The sequence below is a fragment of the Chelonia mydas genome, chromosome 5 (assembly GCF_015237465.2).
Source record: "Chelonia mydas isolate rCheMyd1 chromosome 5, rCheMyd1.pri.v2, whole genome shotgun sequence".
Lineage (NCBI taxonomy): Eukaryota > Metazoa > Chordata > Testudines > Cheloniidae > Chelonia > Chelonia mydas.
Window position 1 is genome coordinate 83,925,683 of NC_051245.2, and position 21,686 is coordinate 83,947,368.

Here is a 21,686-nt window from a genome sequence, read left to right on the forward strand (position 1 = left end):
TGATAAGCTTACTTAGTTTTCTAGGCAATCCTGTGGAAAGAAAACTTTGAGTTTTGTAGATAGTCATTTCAGGGTAAGGTACTGACTATTTGTGAACCTGATTTTCATTTTAACATTTACACATTGAATCTAGCCTGGACTTGGCAATAAATGCATTGGAACAAGCAGAGAGGTTAGAAATTGTAGGATTGTCTGATATGTTCTTAAGGCAGCTATTATGTTTGGTCAACACGGGGAGCGAGTGTGTGTATGTGATGGATATGGAGGTGTGGGGAAGGGGAGAGAGAGAGAGAGAGAGAGTGTGTGTGTGAGAGAGATGGGAGGCAGGAAAGCATAAAAAGTGTATGTGTGTGAGAGAGAAAGAGAGATCCTATGCTGAATTTTCTTTGAATGCATTCATAGTTTAAGATTGGGAGTCAACAGTAAAACTCACACTTACTTCACTGGGAGCAGAGTTAGACCGATGCTGGGTGGTTTTGAAAATACCATTGCAAATGTTCCAAAAGTACTTCCCCCCCATGTCAATCAGGAACCTTAAATCTGTTATGTTTCCACATGAATATATATTCATACATGAGGGAGACAGCTTAGACTTTCCCTTGCTTGTGCCATAGCAACAGACCCTCTTTAATGTCACACATTTGCCTGGAGAATACTATTACACTAGAAGGATAAGAATTTGCAGTAGGCCATGTTCCCCTTTGCTGTAAAGAATCTAAATGAACTTCAATGTTCTCTAGTTTGCACTTCAGTTGGTTGGAGTCGGATTCCTTTCTGTTTTTACAAAATTATTTACACAAGTTCATTTTAAACTAGATTGAAAATGGATTGTTTAGGTCAACCAGTATTAAGGCTATACAGTTAATAACTTTGGCACATAGTATAAGATTACATCAGGTAATAATAGTTTCTTCAGTTATTTGTAGGATTTTTTCCCTGGTAGTTTAGTCTATTTCCAATCATACTGAGTATTACTGATAGTGAGGTCATGAGTCAGCTACTTTATAGTACTTATCTGAAAGAGAGAATTTTTGTTGACCTCTTATGCTTAAATGCATGAAAAAGGCTATTCAGAAACTCTACGATTCTTTCCTTTAATTACACTAATATTCTTGTTTCTTTTAGTTATCTGTTCCCACGCATGACTCATCTGCCCAGAGGGTCAACATTTCTGGGAGACCGGATGAGTAATATGGAAGTCTTTAGGAGACCAGGTTGAATTACTGGAACAAGTACTATCTATAGTTTATAAGAAAACTTTCTACTGTTGTAGTGTTCTTCACTAGAGGATTTAGTAAGGGAGGGCAAACTAGACAGATCAAATTAGATTGCCAGGATTAAAAACAAATGAATCACTTGTATGAATAAGAATGGCATCTGCAGTTATGCTCACTAGGTAAAATAGGAACTATCTATTGTTTTACCACTGATTTGTTTCTGAGGGGTGGAAATAATTTCTCTCTCATATATAACTTTGCAAAATTAGTTGCAATGTTGGTGGTTTTACATTCCTTTAATTATCTGGCACTGGCTGTGGATGGAGACAGGATACTGGACTAGACGAATGAAGAAAAAATTCTTAGGCCAGACTTTCATAAATGGGTGCACAAAGATAAGCTTAAATCCATGTTTAGACATCTAATGAATGGCCAGTTTTTCAAAAGTACTGAATATCCCACAACTCCCACAGACTTCGTGTTTCAGTGGGAGTTGCTGGATGATCAGTACTCTGGAAAATCAGGCTGCATCTTTAGGTGTGTAAACATACACTCAGGTGGCGAATGGGAGAGAACTGGAGCTTTCTTAGTTTTGGATAAGCCTATGAATTTTTAGATGCAAATTCCAAGTTAACCTGCAATCCATCTTTAGAAGCTTGCCCATCTCCAGAAAGCCTCTTCCACAGGTTAGGGTGGGGTGACTATGAATGAAGAGAGAAGAAGGGCTAGAGAGAATGCTGGCTCATTAATATACAAGGAGAGTAGACAAAGTATCTGGTGAGACTAAAATATCTGAGCTACAGAATTTCTCTTTTAAAATCCATTTTAACAAGAGAAATAAAGGAGAAGTGTGTGGCTGATTAGGAAGCAATGAAGACCTTGTCGATATATTGATAAAATGCAGGTAAGGGAATTCTTGGAAAAATTACATTTATACAAATCAGCAGGACTGAAATGATGTATGTTCCAGGGAGAGAGTTAGCTAATGATCTTACTGAGCCACTGGCAATTATTTTTGAAAAGTCATGGAGATTGGGGAGGTATCAAAGGCCTGGAAAAACAGCACGTATGGTATTGACCTTTAAGGGGAAAAAAAAGTGCTCCTCTCAGTTATCAACTGACAAGTCTAACTTCTGTCCCTAGTAACATTCAACAAATATTAAGGGATAACAGATTCATTAACAATAAAGAGCACTGATTTTTCTGAAGATCAAATTAAGCCAGATAAACTTGATTTCTTTTTTGATCAAATTGTAGGATTAGTGAATGAGGCAAATGAAGTAAATGTAATATGTTTAACTTTAGTAAAACATTTGATTCAATGTCTGTCTTATTTGAATCATTAATTCCAGTTGGCTTGGAAAGGAGCACTGTCATATGGACTGAAAATTAGTGGAAGAACTGTAGAAAAAGCAAGATGTATACTGAAATGGCTAGAAGTAGATACAGGTATGTCTGGTACTGTGCTGCAGAGATTGGTGTTAAGTGTGGTTTTAGTCAACATACCATATCTTGGGGAAACGGGTGGGGGGGGGCAGTAAAGAACACACTAAAAATGCTTATGACACTAAATTGACAGGTGTGACTCAGCAGCGTAATCTAACAAGTCCCCATAAGTTTGTAACAGATTCCACAACCTGGGGTTCACCCCGCTCGCAGCATCTAGTTATGTGGCCTTCTTACAGCAACTCTCTTATAATTCTTCCCCTGAGCACCTGAGCAAGCAGAAGGGAAATTGAAACTGGAGATAACCCTTGTGCCCTGGGGGACCTGGCAATACCCCTGCATCCTATCATAGTTGCATCTTTGAAGACAGGAAAATAATTGAAAGAGGCTAACCCTCTGCTTTGCCTGCCTAAGGAATGAGTTAGGGGACTACGGTTTGCTCCAGACCCAGTAGGTCAATGACAGCCTTTTCATTCACTGCAAATAGGCGTTGTATCAGGCCCTTGATAATGTTGCTCACCTTGATCTCAAGGACGACGTCAACAATTATAATTTGTATTAATGGGTCTTCATGTGACTCCATAGACAAATTCAGGAAGAACAACTGTCAGGGTTCCTTCCCCACTCTGAACTCTAGGGTACAGATGTGGGGACCCGCATGAAAGACCCCCTAAGCTTATTCTTACCAGCTTAGGTTAAAAACTTCCCCAAGGTACAAACTTTGCCTTGTCCTTGAACAGTATGCTGCCACCACCAAGCATTTTAAACAAAGAACAGGGAAAGAGACCACATGGAGACATCTTCCCCCAAAATATCCCCCCCCAAGCCTTACACACCCCTTTTCCTGGGGAGGCTTGAGAATAATATCCTAACCAATTGGTTACAAAATCATCAAAGACCCAAACCCCTGGATCTCGGAACAATGGAAAAATCAGTCAGGTTCTTAAAAGAAGGATTTTATTAAAAAGAAAAAAAGAAAGGTAATAATCATCTCTGTAAAATCAGGATTTCCACTTTATATAAAAAAATTAAGTATTCACTGGGAAAGAGACAGACAGACTCTATAGCTCAGTAGCTAGGGCACTCACGTAGGAGGTAAGAAACTCAGGTTCAAGTATTTACTCCAATACACATTTAATTATGCATACAAAGTGGAAAATCTCCAACAGGAGAGATTGAGAGGAATGCATGCGCTCTGGTTTTGTGGTAGGGGTCGTGAGTAAGCCTTCCTCTCATTGTGCAACACATATATAAGTTGTCCAGACTTGCAGCTCTTGAGCCTGAAGTGCATGGCTGCTTCCAAGGTGTTGCCGATGGGGAATATGGCACCCCAAAAGAATAAGGAATGGTTGCTGTAACATCTCGCACTCTCACCAGCTCTCCACTGGGGTGAGGGTGTAAGCCTACTGTGCTGGTAGATTTGTCTACCCTAGAGAAATCCTGAAACGGATGTTTAATATCTAGCCTCTCATGATGGGTCTCTTCTCCTAACTTTTATGATTTGGTAGTATCAGGAAATTTGTTAATCAAAGGGAAGACAGACAAAGCCAAGGTAGAGAAGCAAAGAAGGGAAGAGCAACATAAAGTCTCAAGGTAGGTAGAAAAGAAGCTGAGTAGGGAAATGAGCCTGGAAAATAAGATCAACAAGAAACATAAATGACAGAGAAAACACAAGAAAAAAGGTGTGGTCTTAAAAAGGAATTGAGGACAAAGAGAGATCAGGGGAAAACAAGAAAAGACTAGACAATTGCTGAGGAATAAAATTAGAAATAATAGCAGACTCAAATGGATTTAATGTTCCAGACACAAGTATGCATGTGCTTAAAAAAAAAAAAAAAAAAAGACATTCTACAAAATAGTGAAAATCTTTTGAAGAAGCTAAATTGTTCAGAGTTTTTAATTAGCAAATCTATTATAAGCAATAAACTCATTGATAGGTAGAATTTAACAAACAGGGTACACACAGTTACAAAATCATATTTGGTAACATACATGTTATTGTATTTCATATACATGCAAGCAAGAAGAACTCATTTCAAAATGCACGCAATCCCAGAAAGATGTTTGAGTTTGTCATATCCAAGGGCAGAGGCTATCTACTTAACCCAAATATATCCCAAACAATTTGGATTAGAAACTTGGCTAGAAATCTTGTGAGAACTGATACTTACAGAGGAGGCTTTTGCTTACCACAGTGATGAGGGCCACATAGGAACCCAGACAAATAGAGAAGATAGGCTTTTGAATTGTTATCTGAGCAGAACCTTCAAAACTTCTGAAGATATTAAAAAAACCTGATTCCCTCCCCAGGTATTTTTATCTCTCAGGAGCTGTGATATGGTATCCAAATGTATTAATATATATATATATATTTTAAAAAGTATGTGGTCATATAATAAAAGTCTGTGTCATAGTGTCGAGTAGTAAAGAGAGAAGAGAAGTGCATGCATACAGGTAACATTAATTCTGCCATTTACTAACTTTTGAGTGCTTGATTTTGCAACTTAAATAATGATCTTTTAATGTTTTGTGTGTGTATCACATAATATATTTGCCCAGTTATATTCAAATTGGTTGTGCTGTAAAAGAGAAAAGCATAATTACAATAAGTTTAAGAACTAATGATACAGGCAGAAGTCATCAGAGATCAGTTAATAATCATAATAGTTAAATCTGGGTATGTCATCATGTTTAGAGTTAGTGATACAGATAATTTTTATTTATATTTGTGTGTCCCTTGCCATGAAATCTGGCATTATAAATTAAAAACAAACAACATGATTGGCTGAATGGTCAGGATCAAATCTTCTCTCTTTACTACTCTAACCCAATCCATTTTAAGAAAAACCTCACCAGTGGTGATCAAAGTCAAACAAGTGCTTGTGCTCTGAACATCAGCACACTTGAGTTACGGAAACTTATTCCAGAGAGAATGAGAGATTATTACTAAATTATATCTCTCAGTAGAGATGATAGTAATAAAATCTCTTCCCCAAATTCTTGCCTTCTGAAATCTGCGTCAGATTCATAAGCGTTTCAGACAGTTACAATATGTAGTGAAAGGAATCTGTCTCCACAATTTGACGTGAGGTGGAATGGAAAAAATGGTGCAGCCCTAGACTCTAGTATCTTTGGTGCGCTAACTAAGTCCCAGACACACATTTCTCACTCGAGCCAGCCCAATATCATCTACCATTTCCTAAACACTACCCTCTGCAAGCTCCATGCACACAACTAGAGGACATTATCTATCTCATTGTGCACTGTTCCTGGCTTGGAATGATTGGAAAATCTTAGATTCATAGACTCCAAGGCCAGAAGGGACCACTGTGATCATCTAGTCTGACCTCCTGTATAACACAGGCCATAGAACTTCTCCAAAATAGTCCCAAGGGCATATTTTGATTTAAAAATTCAGTGATGCAGAATCTGTCACAAACCTTGCTAAATTGTTCCAATCATTAATTACCTCACTGTCAAAAATGTATTCCTTATTTTCAGTCTGAATTTGTATAGCTTCAACTTCCAGTCATTGGCTCATCTTAAACCTTTTGCTGCTAGAGAAGTGAGTTGGAATTATCAGAGATTGGCTCAAGCTGCCAGATTTGGAATTACATTCAGATTTTTATATGATTTTGGGGATATTCAAAATCTCGATCTGCATTTTGTAACTTGTTTTAATTCAGGGTAGAGGTTCTTTCCCCACCTATTTCTAGTTGGGTCCTTCCGTCTTCATCTCTTGTTTCATTTGGTTGTACAGAGGAGAAAAGAAGATAGGAATCTTTAAAAAAAAAAACAAAAAACCCAACCAACCGAAGAAAATGAGTTTGGTTTGAGTTTTGAGCAAAGTTCAGGTAAATTATTCTTATAGCTGTTACCAGTTCACAGGTGCCTAAAAGGAATGCTTCATGACTGGTGAATTAAAAACTTCATGCTACCTATGTATTCTCTTTAACTGCATTTTGTCTTTGTGTAAACTAGACAACTAGTTGACCCACTGTAGCAGTTCTTTGTTAGGTGTAGTAAATCAGCAACTGTTGAAAGGGGCTGCCAAGTTCATGGCAAAAATTAAATTATTCAAGTCTTCCCAATAGCAACTTAAAATGAGAATATCCTGATAACCCAGAGGTCGATCAATCATGCAGAAAAACTGCCTCATTCTGCCAAAGGAAATTAGGTGAGACAAAGTCTCACCGCCTTGTCAAAATGCCTTTGTCAAAGGCAATACCAGAGAAGAGAGTATACATGAAAACTCCGACACTCAGGACACTGTGTTTGTGTCTGCTTTTTTAATGGAACCTATCAGTTTATCACCTTGTCTTTCTATCCAACATAGTAAATTACACTAAATAACATTGTCAGAACACTTTGTGTTTGATATTGACTGCAATAATCTTTTGCTCAATATCAAATTAATATCAAAAAGTGCTATCATTTTTGGTGGGTGTATCTGGGTCAGTTCCTAGTTTTAAAAAATCCTGTACTAGTTCCCAATCTTACTATGTTCACTGCATGGGGATTACACTCATTTAAAGTGAAAGATGCGGGAACAAAAAGACCTCAGACCAAACAAAAAAGCACAGTATGGAATAGTGTCTGGTTTTGTGTGAATGTGTTTTTTTTCTTTAAAAAAAACAAAACTTTATGAAAAGAAATTTTTGCACAGTAACGAAGACAATGGGACAAATGAGAGAAACCATCAAAAACAAAGGAAAAACAGCTTACTTCTTTGGCCTTGACTTGAGCATAGATATTCATTGCGCTCTTGGGGAAAGTTTAAGTATGAGGTATCAGCAGTGGTTTTCTCACCTTTGCACTTGCTGGACCATTTTTGTAAGAGATTTTTCCCATAGTCCCACCTCCTTCCAAATTCAAACCCATCATTTGTTGTCTTTCAAAATGTTTCACTCTTTGCAGCACCAGAAAGGGCTTCACAGGCCACTGAGGGTCAACTGACCATAGATTGACAAACACTGCTCTAGGGAAAGCAGTGACCACACCATAGAAATTCTCTCTGTCTGTCTGTCTCTCTCTTGCATATGGCATCTGCAGAGCAACATTCTATAGATGCAAATGTAGGTGCATAATCCATTTGTGGATATCCTCCATTTCACCTTTGAATCTATATTTGGGGCACTGGGTTATGATGTGTTAGATGGTCTGGATGTTCTCACCACAGTTACACAAAGGGGAATCTTTGATTTTTCCACTTTTGTATCAAATCGCTTCATTGTCCATGGTTTGTTTGGACATGGTTCATTGTGGTCCAAAGCTTGTATGGTAGGTTGAAAATGCGAGGGCAGCTTGTTGGTCAATGATAATATGCTTGTTTGGAATGGTAGATGAAGTCCAGACACTTTGCCATTCCCTGGCTGGATCCAAAGACATGAGGTGATTGCACGTGGTCCATGGTGGTTTTTGTGATTTCAAAAAGAAAAGAAATACTTGTGGCACCTTAGAGACTAACAAATTTATTTGAGCATAAGCATCCGATGAAGTGAGCTGTAGCTCATGAAAGCTTATGCTCAAATAAATTTGTTAGTCTCTAAGGTGCCACAAGTACTCCTTTTCTTTTTGCTAATGCAGACTAACACAGCTGCTACTCTGAAACCTGTCTTTGTGATTTCAGGCATTGTTGGGGTACATTGTCCATAGGCTGCCAGATGGGAAGTTCTGGATAGTCTTTGTTGAGTTTAAGTTCTTGTGCTTGACGGATAGCTGGTGGTTCCATGTTTGCTAATACAGAAAGTCATGGTAGAGGCATTAATTTTGAAGTTCTTGTGATGATTCATATGCTCTTATTCAGCTGCCTATCCACAAGTTGGATATGGCAACTTCTTGTCCATACCAGTGCACTAGGGTACACCAGGGTCAAGGACAATGTCTGTAGCAGCAGGGCAGTTTATCCCACAGCTAACTTTTGGATAATGATGACGTGAGTCTTTGCTTTACAGAATACTTTCTTGCTTGATGATCATGAAAGGTGAGTGTGTGGTCAAGAATGATATCAAGAATTGTTGGCTTGGGGGAATAATGCCAAGTTTCATTGAAAATCAACAATTGAAGTGTTTGGTGCAATTCTGTTGTCAAGGTGGAAAGTAGAGACTACTAATTTGCTTGGATTTGGTCTGAGCCACTACATTTGGAAGTACTCTTCCATGATCTTAAGGTCAGATGTAAGGGTCCCTTTGAGTTGTTTAAAGCTATGGGCCTGAGTTGACAGTGCCAAATCATCAGCATATGCAAACTTCTGCACTATTGTTTCAGACATATTGCTCATGTATACATTGAAAGAGTGTCGGAGCAAGTACAGATCCTTGTGGTAGTCCATTAGTCAAAGTGCGTGGTTTGTTGGTTTGACCTCCAAGGTGTATGTGCATCCTTTGGCCAGTAAACATAGTGTTCAGTAGCCAGAGAATCTGCATGAAGGGGATCACTTTGGCCAATATCAGTAGCAGTCCATCCTCCCTACCGCTGGCAAATTGATTAAAGTGGTACTGGTCTTGAGTTTTTGTTGGAATCTTGTCTAGATGTTTGTAGTTAGGGACAGGACTTGGTGAGAGATCAGAAACCAGTTTTCTCTTTGGGTAGGCTGGAATCCACAGTGGTCCTGATTCAGTTCAGAAACATATGCTCCATCACCTTGCAGGCAGTGCTGAAGAGGGAGATTGGCCTAGAACTGGAAGGGTCATCTGCAGGTTTTCGAGGCTTTAGGAGTACAATGACATAGGCTTCTCTCCACATGCTGCGGATTTCATTGGTCTCCAGAATGTTGGTGAAAAATGATGCATCATCCATCTCTGTGCCAGTGGACCTAGGTTATATAGGAACTCAGGATAGATGCCATCTTTACCCACTGCTTTTCCCAGTTTTGTGGCTGCAATGGCTGCATCAATCTCCTTACTTATGAATGGACCAGACCACTGGGACAATGGAGCAGATATGGACATCATCTGCTGGAGCTGATGCTGGACTTTCTGTGATACTGTTTGTCCACTGGCTGTTTTGATATCCACAACAGTTTAATGGTGATAGCATTGGATTTCTCCTGCAGCCTAGTGGCATGTGTGGGATTTGCAGCCCCCAAGTTCCAGTCCCATCTTCCTGAGTGTGTGAAGTTGACCCCTTCCACACATTCAAGCCACCGTTTCCACTGTGGTGCATCCACTGATGTCAGGAGGGCTTTTCAATTTCTGGGTCTCTACACTGATCGTATTTGTGGAAGAGCTCTTGGCTCTCTCTAGTCCTGCAAGGAGTGTACAACAACCTGTGTACTTGCAGTGGAGACTAGGAGCTCCTAATAGAAATGATAGGACATTGCTAATTTAATGTAAGATTATGGTGGAAAATGACACTATAAATGTCTCCTTCCTTATTCAACACAGTTTACTGGCTTTCCTGGAGCTGTAATTAATTGGGTTCATTTTGATTATTGATTAACAAGACATCAGATGGTCAATCTTAAATCAGTTTATTAATCAGAGATTAGGCATCTAAGATTAAACAGCCCAAACAGAAAAGTAATGCATACCGATCCAGAGTAACAGTCTGTTACTCACCCCATTATCCAATCAGTGGATATCCAATCATTAACAAATGTCGATTTGTTATCCGCTTCTTATAAATTCCACTAGGCCTCAAATTTCCAGCCAAAAGAGAGCCTAACAACTTGACCTCTATTTAACAATAGTGCTAGAACATCTACAAAACAAGAGTCTCAACCAATCATTTCATTTTGAACATTTTACATTATGCTGATGTGACATCTGTGGTCAACATTCCTTTGAGACCTGCAAGACTTCAGTTATGTTCCCCTCATGCTTCTTTTCTTGAGATGTCAATTACAACTTATAGCCAATTACATTTTACCTGGCAAGCAAATTTTGTAGTTAAAAACCAGTTTAATATTTTGCTCTTGGAAGCAATATACTTTTACGTGGTGAATTTTCATCATCTCCATTTAGCACAGATTCACAAAGTTCTATGAGTACTCAGTATATTTGACAAACGATTCTTTTAACTTAACCATGAGGGACAATGAGAATGCTAGGCCTATTTGGCAACAGAGCAGATTCTGAACTCACACTGTCATAGCTTCATTGAATTGAGTAGAATTTTTCATAATTTAAATTGGTGTGAGGGAATCTGGTAATATCTACTTACTTTATTGGTACAAACAACAAACGATTTCATTGGTAATCATTTTTGTTTCTCCATCACTGTTGGATGTAATGGCAGATATTAGGACAGGATGCTGTGGAACAGATGATCACTGGGGTGGACAGTGAGGAATTCAAACCCTTCCAAAGTTTATGGTCTCCTCTGCCATGTAACGAAACCAAACAACTTCCAAGAACTAAAATTGTATCCATCCCTTCCCTGGTATGAAAAGTCCCAACTCCCTCTTCCCAGCTGCCAAAGGTTCTTGCTTTGCTCCTTGATAATGCCTACAATTCAGATATTCATTTTATTACAAAAGCCTGAATGTTTCTTTACAAAAACTGATGATTTGAGAACAGTGTAAAGTAAATTTAAATTTAATATAATATAAACAAATAAGAATATTATCCTGACAGGACTGGAGAAGAAGAGGGACCATGCCATATAATATTGAGTGCATAATTTACCTTTAATGTGCCACCAAAACTATGAGTCCTTGCCTATAGTTACTGAGTAATGCACGTTATTCACAACTATAACTGTGTTAACTCTAATGGAACCATGCTAATTACACTGTCAATTTCATAACACACACAACTGCTCTACTATTTTCTCAAAGACAGTGTGATTCCCTTTAAATCAGGGTTGAGATCATGAGTGGTACAGCAAAGGAGAGCTCGCACTTCATTTATGGTACTAGACCATGTTTACCCCAATCTTTTTTTTTTCTTTTTTTTTTTAAAAAAAGCAGATGAATTTAGCTAGTTTCTTAGTATTTATGCTCATAAATAGCACATTCTTTATGCCAGAATTGTCCTCCCTCTGTGACACCCTTTAAGGAATTAGCTGTTTAAAGTTGCTCTTGCTTCTCTTATAGATAGGAGAGAACAAGATGCAGGAAAGATGAAATTTCCACCCATCCTCATTGTTACCCCAGTTCTCAAAGGTTACTAAAACTAACAATAAAGGAAGGAGAAACTGTAGCCCTTTGAGAGACTTTCTTTCAAGATCCATCAAAAACAAGAGTAAAAAACAAAAATAAAAAATAGCATTCTCTAGTTCCAACCTATAGAAATAGTCTACAGAATTTAAGAAGGTTGATGTCAAGAGGGTTCCATAGACATTAAATAGATTTCTAGAGAAACTATTCCAAAAACTATAGAATTTAATAGAAAATGGTATTGCTCTAATAGAATTTTTAAACCAAACTATAAAGTAGAGAATTATAGCCTTGCGATAGAATTCTATAAGCTGTTTAAACATTCTATGGAAAGAATTTTGTATTACATTTTGTATTACATTTTATAGTACTTTTTTTCTAAGTTCCGGGAAAGTTATGATACCATTTGTTCTATCCAGCTTTTTTTATAATTGTGCCCATTGCTGAACCATCTAAGCACCAGTACTAAACAAGTTTGGAGAAAAACAAACCACCCCACATAAGGTAATTAATCATTTTTTCTTGTACCATACAGTAATCAGCTTGCATCATGAAGCACTGGACTTGATTAGGATGTTTAAAAAAGAAAAATAGAACAAACTGTCATTGTGCCTTGAACTTCCTTCTGAATCTTTCAGAGGTCACTCAGAAATTAACTCAAGTCAAAAAATATGTGAACACTGGATATTTACTATCCCCAGAATGGGGCAGAAGTAGAAAAGAAAAGTACTGTCTGCTTCTAGTTAGGTAGATACGTATTTGCCTGATGACAATACCCACAGGTCCAGTAGGTAGGTCTTAGTTGACAGATTCCATAAAACAGTTGACAAAGACATCATATTACATATTGGTGTTTATATGAACAATTTTTCTGTGACAAATTCATTTTGACAAGGCATTAAATTTTGAAATCCAGGTGTCGGAAAAGGTCCTTTATTGTGAAATGAGAAATGGGTTGTAGTGACTGGCCCATTGTGCTAAAATTATTATGGACAGGAGTTTTGCCTTTTAGAGTAGGATAAGTTATGAAGTCATTCAAAGTTATATAAGTAGGCTGTCCATTTGATTTGCACAGGAATCTGAATGAACCAAACTGTCTCCGTATTCAGATAAACCTGAATATCTTGGTAACTGATTTTTTTTATCAGACTTTTTCTCAGGGAGTTGTTGACGTTTCTGAAATATCAGGATCTGATGGTTTTGTGGTATAGCCACTATCTATCTAGGACCAGAAGCACCATGAGTATTTCAGACCTAGTGTTATTTTGGCTCCACGGGAGAAAGCATGCATGCAAATAAATACAAATATTCAAATATGTACCTTCATTTAAAAATATCAAATGTCAGATATCTCATAAGGAGTTTGTATTAAATGTATTGTCAAATGCATGCAGTATGAAGATGCACATTCCCAATAATATAACATGATTCAGAAAGAATATCAAGGGAAGTGGTACAAACTGTCCGAATGAACAACATCTGGAGCATGTGACATAGCCAGAGGCAACTCCAGAATTGTGATGAATGGTGTCTCTGAAGTCTGTCAAGGAGCCAGATGTCTTTTCTGAAACTGTATCTTCAAAACTTTGTCATCTGCATCTCTAGATGACCGCCATAGGGGCTGAGTAGGATGTGAAAAATGTTAACAGTAATTCATAAATACACTAACATTTAAAATAATGAATCTACCCTAAACCTGTAATAATAGTATTTTACACTTCTTTAGTACCATCTATCTAATGATCCCAAAGCACTTCAAAAACATTTAGCCTGTAAAACAGGTAAATATTGTCGACCTCATTTTACAGCTGGGAGAGAGGTAGGGTTACTACCACTGGAAATACAAAAAACCCAGCTCCCCGCCCCCACCCCAACGCAAGCCCACTGCAGGCCCAAACACAAGTCAACTTTACAGCTCCCACCCTTCAGCGTCCACTTACAGTGACTCAAACCCTCTCTCGCACATACAGGCGGTGCGCTTGCGTGTTAGTGGGTAGATAGCTACTGTATTTTCAATGGGTTTGATCCGCTATTACTTAAACTGTGGAAGTGGGAACACTGCAGCATCTTTAGCTGAACACAGAAACTTTTAACACTAGATATCCCACCATATTGTGATAATAATGCAAATCTTTAGACAGACATAAAACCCCCCTGGCAGATTAAATTATTTTTCTGGCAACTGGCAAATCCATAAAAAACCTGGCCAGGCCGGTCAATACCACCTGGGTGGTAAACCTAGGAAGGATGGGGGAAGATAGATTAGGGCCCAAGCTTCCAAACTCTACAATTAGGCATATAAATTCACATGTCTCATAGATCCTACATTGCTTAGCACCTCTGAAAATCAGACACTCATTAAGCAGCCTATATGTGGATTTAGATGCTAAGGTCACATAATGAGGTTACATTAAAAGTTGTACTAATTTGGTTAAAGATTTATTAGTTGATGATTATAAAATACTTTGAAAGCTAGAAAGCACTACATAACTGCTAATTATTTATTAAGACTGGTGGTTTGTCATGGCAAAAATCATTTTAGTTAAAAGTTATGCATGCGGCTCTTTATTTCTCATTAGAAAAGTGTTAAATAACTGTCATTAATAGTTCCAAAGCATATAGGATAGGACCTTCCCCCAATTTTCAATGTATATGCAATAAATAGGTACAGCTGAAGGAGAATTAAAGATAGTAAGCTTTCAACCTTCACTAAAAATGTCATTGTTTTGTGGTTTCATGATAGACCCTCAAAGCCTTATTAATTAAGTTATTTTATATCGTTTTAAAATATACTGTTGGGGAAATTCAGCTAGAGGACAAGACCTGTCTTGGTCTTTTTATAAAGGTTATTTTTTACTTAAATTACTTCCATATTTGTGATTTAAAAATGTGATTTGTGATCTAAAACTTTCCCCATTAGTTGCTATTTGCAGACAGATGTTCTTCTCTTACCGATGATGGACCTAGGTTCAAAGGAAAGGCAAATTTTGCTTCCTCTATCTGCTGAACTCAAAGCAAGTCTCAGCCAGTCCCCCTCCGTGGACCTTCATCTAATCTATAGCTTTGAGTGTGCATTGAAGGTGAAGGCTCTGCACACAGTCTTCTATCTCTGGACAAAGTGCAGTAGTTGCTGAATAACTTGCAAAGCTTTTAAATGGACAGGGCAGGACTAGCAACTTTTGGCTGATGTCTGTGATCCTCTATAAGGGTGGCAAGAAAGAGCCACTTCCAGCCTCCTTCAGAGGCAAAGAGGAGAAGCTGCTATCACTGATCTTCTGCGATTTTCAGGCAGCCATCCTGAGAGTTCATGAAGATGTGCAAGATGTTGGTTTGGATTCCGGAACCCCCATTCTTTAACACTGGATGTTGGGGAGCTGGAGAAATCATTTTTTCTTCCTGTGGCAGGGTGGACAAGGTCCAGAGACCCGCTGCGGGAAGCCTCAGGGTCCTGCATCACCCTGCCCCAGAATACACCAGTGAGAAGTCCTCCAGGCAGCCTAGAATGGCTGCGGAAGAGTGGCCAATCATAGGGGCTGCTGAAGTGACTAATCTGGGGTCAGAAGAGCCTTATATAAGACAAGCAGTAGAGCAGAGAAGTTCAGTGGCTGGGTGGAGCTCAAGGAGGGAAGACTGGGTGACTGGCTGGCTGAAAGATCAGTGGTACTGCGGGCAGTTCACTGTGGAGACCTCACTGCAGATAGGACTGAAGCCCAGGGAAGGCTGCTGAAGACCAAGTGCTGGGCTGGCGGGAAGAGCAGCAGGACCAGCAGAAGATCAGTGCTGGCAAACTGAAGCCCAGGGGGACTGAGCACAGAACCCGGCCAGCCCAGGGAGGGTACTGAGATGGGCCCCACTGGTCTGGTTGAAGACTGAGCCAAGGGAGGCCTGCTGAAACACCCCCAGTTGCGGGTACCAAGATGGGCCCCGGCTGGGTGGTTGAAGAAGGCAGTGCCTCTAGAAAGAAGCCTAAGAGCTACGGACCCGTACAAGGACCATGATAAGAACTCGGGACTGTATACCCTGGAAGGGGGGGTACAGCATGTGTGGCTTAGCTGTAGGGCTGAGCTGCCAAGAGGACCAGTGGCTGGGGGATACTTGTGAGAGGCAGATGCCACCCTGATGTAAGACCAAAAAAGAAAAGAAGGCTCTCATGTAACCAAGAGAAAAGGGGGCACACACGAGAGGTGGGTGCTGACTCCATTATACTTCCCTATTAATTAATAATTATGGTTTGAAGTGTTGTACTATAGCTGTTAAGCTCTTATAGTAACTATACTGTATGTTTGCTTGAAATGAAGGTAGGTGTCTTAAATCAAGTTTTTACCTAACAGCAAGTAAAGGTTAAAGTGTTGAAGTTTTAAGTAAGGAGGGTACCATGGAAAATCAATCAAAGAAAAAAAGTTACATATGGCCACAGCTAATACAGCATTATTTCTAGAAAGGAGATATGTTCAGATCTACTATGCAAGATAAAGAGAAGAGGAGAAAAATAGTGCAGGGATATTACAGAGGCTGAATCCAGCATGGATACCACGTAGGCTAAGAATATAAAAAGATCTGAACAGCTTCTGAGGATCAATAAGGCTAAAGCAAATTTCACAAAGTGTCTAGTACTCAATTAAGTGTTTGTGGGTTTTTTTCCTTCCCCAAGGATATACATACACGAAAGATGGAATTTGATAATAATCACAGAAGATATCATATGAAAAGGATGAGCCCTGAAACATTTAAACTGCTTGTCAAATTATTTGTACAGACAGTGACATACTAAGGGACTGTAATTCTGAACATTAATTCAAAAGATGTGGAGGATAAGAAAGAAGAGAGAGGACAAATGCCCCATTCCCTCTGTGAAAATCTCCCCCCCTTTTCCCCCAAGAGGAAATGCGGACAAGGCTTAGAGATTCAGAACTATAACTGCTTCCACAGTATGTGGCAAAGGCAACACAGCTATGTTCCCTCAAGGCTCAGTGATGATCAGAAACTAGAGCTCTAAGGATTCACATAGGCCACCGCCCTCAAAACAGGAGATACGTCCCAAGAAACTTTAGGCATGATCAGCCTGAAATTGGCTGGGATCCATTTCCCCCCAGAACTGTGATGCTTAGAGTAAGGTCTGTAACCAGGGCAAGAAACTGGACCATACGTAGAAGGCAACACAATTCAATTCATGTGGTAGCTTGGTGCAAGAAACCAAGTCTAAGCCACAGAGAAAAGCCAGAATAACTGAGGGAACACAACCAGTTCCCATTTCCAGTGTTGACCGTAAGGTGAATCTGGCACACTGGTGAATATATAAACCTTCAACAAAACAACAGGGTGGGAGAGAAACATAGGCTAGAGAGTTGATTGTGATGGGTGATTGATCTGTGCCGGAAACACAAGTGACTAAGGAGGAGAGACTATTGAGAAAGCAGTGGTCTGCAAAGCATCAAGGAAAATGACTGTGGCTCACCATGCACACCAATGGCATAATATCAACAATAATACCATGAAAAATAATAGTCACCCATTAACTAAGCATGATGGATGGGAGGAGACAAAATGACAGAGAAAAGAATTAAGGCAGGATGAGAGAGTTTTATCTGCCTGAAGGACACTAGCCAGAGAAAACATAAGGAATGTAAGGATGATTGATCCATATTTGTATCTTTTCTCTGACTCAAAAATACTGGCCTTTTTGAATCATTTATTCAAAAAGTTGTTTCCAGAATCTTTTGTTTTTCTACCCCTGTGCATATGTCTTTCTGTTTCTTTCTTGTTCTGTGAGGGAACAAACATCCAACTGTGGTTACAGTATAAGTTTTGACAGTTGGTTTTATTACTCTTTGGAAGAGGATCCTTTCCATAGGCATAGCTTTAGTATGACTTTACTTGATAGAATTGGTGTGTACTATTAAATTTCTTTTGAAATATTCTCTCGGGGGTTTTTATGCTGTCATGCAGCAAGAATTGCACTGTACTTTTATTTAAAAATCAATAAAGTGAAAGTTAAACCAAAAAGAAACAGCTCCTAACAAATACCTTGTTTAATCAAAGGGCATGTAAAGTTCACTAGTTTTGCTAAATCTGGAATGTAGGAACAGAAGTCGTCAGGGTGTTTTATTCTAAATAGCAACAAAGTTTTTTGTTTTTAAAGTGCTAGATCTTCTATGCACCACATTTTATATTTAAAAATATTAATGTAGGAAACATTAATGTTTGTTTTTAATAGAAAATTTACTTTATAATAGGGAATTTCTTCAAGCTTCTATTCTCAGATTCCTCTTTCTGTGCTCCAAAGCAATTCTTTCCTTCAGGCTCCTCAAAGAACTCCATTCTGATGCAAATGTATTATCCATTTTGTCAGAAGATTGGCCCCAAATTCATCTCTCAGCTGAAATCAGTGAGGGTGCAGTAGTGTAAATGAGGGGAAAATTTGTCCCTTTGAATTAAAAAAACAAACCAACCCAGAAAGTGCTTTTGTGCCTACCTTCATACACCTTGTTACAATGAGGAAGAGATCGTCCTTCAATTTGCTCTCTGAGAGATTCTCTTTCCTTAGGGTTCAGACCTTTGCAGATGGAAGACGCTTGTAAAAGAAAATAAAGACCACAAATATATAGTATTGTGTTCCAGTAGCAATTTCAGTCTAATGCACATATAGAATAGATCATCGTTTATTATCTGGTCTTCATAAAAACTATGCAAATAACAGTTATTACTAAATGTGGAATTTTGCATAGTTTTTCATTAAGATCAGGTAATAAATGATTTATAGTAATATCATTATAAAATAAGAGTGTTCTTTCAGATTTGTTAAACTAAAGTACACTGGTGAACTGAGTGTGATAAAAATGTTCTTATCTGGGGTTTCTAGAAAGTGTTTACACAAATCTGGTGGATTCCCCATTAGCAGCTGGATCATTTTTTCTATAAATGACCCTTGTGGGATAAATGCACAGATTTTTTTGCCTTGTATTCGTGTCTTATTTTATTTCATGTTGCTGTGGTGTTTTTTGTGATCGGTCATTCCAACTTTGAAATTATAAAGTGTTTTGTCACATCAGAATCCATGTGGTATTCCCTGCTCTCTGAGATAGTGTATATCAACAATGGCATTCATGTAAAAACCCTTGCATGCGACATTCACGTACACAGCAACTGAGTAACAGCAGTGTAGTAGCTTTCCTACTTTTCTGCTTAACACAGCACAGTCATCCCCAGCTGAAGACACATAAGTGTTTTATCTTGTCAATACCTTAGCATGGTTTGGTACAATTAAGTTCTACTGTTACTGATTTTGATTTCTGTGTCAAGCCCTGCATGCTTCACAGGACAAATGTGCATGCAGACTACATTGACAAAGAGTGAATTCCAGAACAAAGCATCATATCTCTGAGCTACGGGGCTGGCTCCTTTAAAAGAGTCATTTTATTATCTAGTGTTAATGTTGTCTAAAGTTAAAACACAGAGTATCCATTTTTTTAGATCAGATGTAAAATCAAAGTTCTGACCACGTCTGGTAATTAAAGATTCTGTGACTTTTTTTATGTGAGAAGCTTTGCTAACCCCAGCATCCTGAGCAAGTTAAATTTTGGGGAAACATGTTTTCCCTACAGTTTCTAGTGGACAAGTTATTTTCCACTTCCTGCCCAAAAATGTTGTAAGCATGATGTGAGAACAGCTGAGGTCTTGAAAGGAGGAAACCATTAAAATGTTGGTGTAGATGAAATGTAAGCAAAAGGAAGAGCTGTGTTTAAAGTGAATAAGAGATCCCCTTAACTGAGCCTTTCTTGAAACTTTAAAAGTGCTGCCTATGTTAAAAGAATAGTTTCCCCCATCATTATTATTCACCATGGAGACCTACATCTGTTGGATACAGGTACTCCTGTTGCCTGACTTTGTGTTTATATCTGTCTGATTGCAAAGATGGTGCTGGCTCTTACTTGGGCTTCCTTTTGGAGGATACATTTTAGTTGTTAATTGATGGCTTCCATGTTGTTTAGTTTAGCTGACAACTTCCATGTTGTATCAGAGGTCACTGTGTCTACACCCTTCTCAGCAGCTGTTGGAACAGCTACAGAAGTGTATTAAGAATGTGTTAGGCCCGCTTTACACTACATAAGTTAACATAAGTCATAAGCATAACATGACATAAGCAATGGAAGGGAGTTCTTAAACTTCTGCTTTCTGTTGTGACTGTAAATATGATACTTCTCTGTGTTATCTGTTGCTGCTGCTGTTTTGAGGGGTCCCCCCCCCCACACTCGTGGATCACCTGACCATGATGAAGGGGAGAAAGAAAAGGACACAGGAGGAGATCTTCAGCAAGATCCTGCAAGCCAGTGCTGCATCAGACTGTAAACAGAGAACCTGGAGGGTGAATACAGCAGACCGTATGGAGAGGGAAAGCACAGACAGCTGAAAGGCTCACGAGTTGGAGAGGATGATGAGCTAGGACGACATAAGGCTTCACTGATAGCAAACACAGATGTTGCAGTCTCTTGTTAACCTACAGGTTCAAAAATCACAGGTTTGCCTCCATTTTCAGCTGATGGAGTACTCCATTTTAGCACCTCCCTACACCCCCACAACATTCCTATTGACATTAGGGGCCATAATCTATCCCTAGCACTTCATGCCGAGGGACAATAAGGACAGCCACAGCTTCACATACACTGATGTGTTAGAATAACGGTTGCTGTATGTGTAGCCAAATTGAACTGAAATGGACATGAATGTTCTTTCCTCTTAAGTTCTGTTCTGTTAATATATTTCAGAAGGTTTTATTGACCTTGTTTTCTGTTGCACATTGTTGTCTTTTTGTCTGATTTTGGTAAGAAATAACAATCTGTTTTTTGGTGCATATTCATCAATAAAGATTAATTATGTAACACACAACATAAGCTGCAGAATTCCTAGCACTACTGAAAGCACCTACCACTTGTTATTGTACAGGGTGACAGAACTCATAGGATCAATGACAAGCAGTGTAATCATTATAAATGGACGGCAAACAGTGCAAAAACTAATAGGTGCATTAATAGACTGTTATATTCATAAATTTACACCAAGCACCACACAATTTCTAATAGCCCCCAAAACTTCAGGGCCAGATAGAGGACAGTCCACCACAGCACATTACTGTTGCTCACTGTTAAAGTGCTCTCTTAAGGCCTCCCTCAGCTGCATAGCTCCATGTTGAGCTCTTCCAATAGCCCTTGTGTCAGGCTGTTCAAACTGTGTAGATAGCTGCTCCAGCTCTGCCCTCCACCCCAGTGACAGCTTTTCCCTCTTTTCCTCACAGATATTATGTAGGACACAACAGATAGCTATAAGCATTGGGATGTTTTTCTCACAGAGATCCAATCTGGTGAGTAAACAATACCACCATCCTTCTAATCTCCCAGAAGCACATTCAGCTGCCCTTCTGCACCTGCTGAGCTGGTAGTTGAATCTTTCTTTGGTACTGGTAAGGTGGCCAGTGTATGGCTTCCTGAGCTGGGGAGCAAGGGGTAGGCTGGATTCCCCAGGATCACTACTGGCATTTCCACATTGCCAATGGTAATCTGCCAGTTGGGAAAAAATGTCCCTGTTTGCAGATTTCTGAACAACCTTATGTTTTTAAAGATGCGAGCATCATGCACCTTCCCTGACCAGCCAATATTGATGTCGGTGAAGTGTTCTTGGTGATCCACCAGTGCTTGCATAACCATAGATATGGCTATGACTTAGTCATGGGTATTTATAGTATAAGTCATGGGCAATAAACAAAAATTCATGGTTCGTGACCTGACCATGACTTATACTATAAATACCCTGACTAAATCTTAAGGGTGCTGCTGCTGGGGGTGTGTGTGCGCCAGGGGCTGCTTCTGTGGGGCATCTGGAGGGGCCACTGCTGGGGTGTGGTGCCCCGGGAGGTTGCTGCTGGGGGGTGG

The 21,686-nt window shown here is 39.2% G+C and overlaps 1 long non-coding RNA gene across 1 annotated transcript; it reads right to left on the minus strand.

Annotated features, from left to right (window-relative positions):
• Positions 1-12,058: 12,058 nt before the first annotated feature.
• On the minus strand, positions 12,059-18,337 carry LOC122465855. The gene is made up of 3 exons (XR_006290968.1): positions 18,236-18,337; positions 17,987-18,139; positions 12,059-13,384 (listed from the first exon to the last, which is right to left on the minus strand). It is a non-coding gene; the product is annotated as an uncharacterized LOC122465855 (long non-coding RNA).
• Positions 18,338-21,686: the final 3,349 nt, after the last annotated feature.